We start from the raw sequence: 2,444 nt of genomic DNA, 5'->3' as shown, positions 1-2,444 counted from the left end.
AGTTTGGTCCCTAAACTATATGAGTATTACAGGGTGTTCATTGACATGAAAAAGTTACCCTAAAACAACCTGATACTGACTTTAAAATGCATTCTTACAACCTTAAAAGAGGTTTATGTTTAAATTGCACGTGTACTAAATGTTCCTATAAAGAGGATATTTACTGAGTATATTTGGGTATGACATTTTGAGACTGAGCCCTTAAATTGTCTGGCTTCATTTCAGTTGGTCCTGCAGTGGAAGCAAATTGTCTGATTCTCAAAGATCAGCGACTTTTTCTTATCACGTTGCGAATGAAGATCAATATTCTCTGAATGTGCTGATTCGGCTAATTCCTTATTTGTCCATGGAGACGCTTGCTCTTTTCCAGCTCTGTGTCCCGGTTGTGTTCACTGTGGGTCATGTTTTTCTCCTCATTGCAGAAAGTCCCTTTTGTTAAAAACCATAGTTGATATTTCCCAGAAGCTATTATTGCAAATATGAACTGGTTTGGATGTGAAATGAATTCCGGTCACGTTAAAGCGTTGCAGTGTGTAGTTGGAGGCTGTACTTTTTATAAAACAGCTGGCTAAAACAGCTGCCCCCTTTAAAGTCTTCTTTTTTTATAAACTTGACTCTTGATTTTTTAATTATTTCCAATTTGTGCAGCTTTATACTTTCACTTCAATACATCTCAGAGGTATAAATTTGTTACGTTTTCAGAAGGAGACTTTCTGAATGAACTTACGTTAAGCTTCAGCTTGTTCTGACGATTCGGAGATTAAAGTCAAAACTCACATGCATTTTTCACCAGTGGCCTAATCCTTGTCCGTACTTTTGGAATACGATCTTGTATTTTACAAAAAAAGGGCTTTTCCACCTTTAATCCACAGGACATCTAGATGAGAAAAGGCAGGTAGAGAGAGGGGGGAAGCTATGCAGGAATTCGTCACAGGTCAGACTCGAACCCTGGTCCTCTGCGTCGAGGAAGAAACCTCTATGTAGCCTACACGTGCACCTGCTTCAACAAACTAAGCCAACCCGGCCATGAAACAAGTTTCTGAAAACATTTCAGGTGAGAAATAGGCCTTGCAGTTGCTGAATGTGTCTGTTGTTTTGATCAACAAAGTTCAGTTTGAAAGATTTTTGTCAGATTTTGAGAGGCCACGCTCATCCCGCTCGTCATTTCCGGTCGGTGTTTTAACACAAGTGCACTGATTCGCTAGTCCCGGGCTAGCATTCCACCAATCAGATTGGTCATTGAGTCCGAATCGCCCGAAGATTCAATAAGTCACATCGGCCAAACTGAAGGCCCACGGCTCCTCCGACGGACGACGGCACGGAACACACCGAACAGACTCGAGTCACCGACCTCGCCAGACTGTCCGATGGACGATTATCGGGTTGGTGTGTTAGCGCTTTAAGAGCACTCCTCGTGCAGTAAAGTGTTCCCTGTCAGTGTTTTCCTGTTATATCTGATGTTTCTGGATTCATGTTCCTGCTGCTTTAATGTGTATGTTGCATGGCTGTAGATGTTTAAGGTTGTGCTCATTTTTAACTCCTTTACTGTTGGGTTTAACCGCAAGCCATGCTTCATATCCTCCAATCATCATCTGTTTGGAGTGTTGATGTCCTGTGAGGAACCATGTGTCTCTAAAAAGTTTCAAAACTTATCAGAAAAACAGCCCAGATTTCAGCTTTGCTACGATGCATTGTCCAGCCAATCCAAGAGGCTTTTTAAAGACTATATAGTATTTAGATTAAGAACTAGTAGAACTTTCTCAACACGTAAAGGAACACTTCATCCTTCAGTTTCTCACAAACGTTTAATACCAACTCATCTGGAGGTGCGTGGTTTTCACTGGACAGGGAGGGGATGACAAACTGGGATTTGAGAAGTATGTAAAGCTGACGTCAGCGTGGCCTTTCCAGTGAAACGCCCGTCTGGTGTTTCAGAATAACATCCCACGGCCTGCACCGCCTCCTCCGCTGACAGCAGACGCAATGACCACACCCACACGGGAATAAATGCATAGTTTATCATATCATAACAATAAATCATCAAGGCTACATCGTAAATAAAACAGTCTAGTAGGTTGAGGGAGTGTATCCTAAATTATGAACAGGAAGTGGGGGGGACAAACCGTGTCATCAAGAAGAGGTACAAACGGGACGTTGCATTGGTTATTTATGCTCATTCTGTGAGGCGCTGCAAGACAAAAGTTGCTCTAAAAATGTTAAATTGCTGCAACTACTGAGAGTATACTGAGTGATCGCCTTGCATTTCATACAGCTACGAGCTACCAGAGATCACAATTTAGGCTACTTCTGCTACAGTACAGTATCGCTTTAAGTTCCTCTAGATACCTGAAGAAAAACAGCATCCTGCTGTGGAGACAAAAGAAAAATCAATCATTCATCTATAGGCATATTAAAAAAAAAAAAAAAAGGTTTCCACTAGTGCA

The sequence above is a fragment of the Etheostoma cragini genome, chromosome 3, assembly GCF_013103735.1.
Source record: "Etheostoma cragini isolate CJK2018 chromosome 3, CSU_Ecrag_1.0, whole genome shotgun sequence".
NCBI lineage: Eukaryota > Metazoa > Chordata > Actinopteri > Perciformes > Percidae > Etheostoma > Etheostoma cragini.
The sequence above is the reverse complement of the archived record's forward strand: the minus strand, read 5'-3'. Positions refer to the sequence as shown.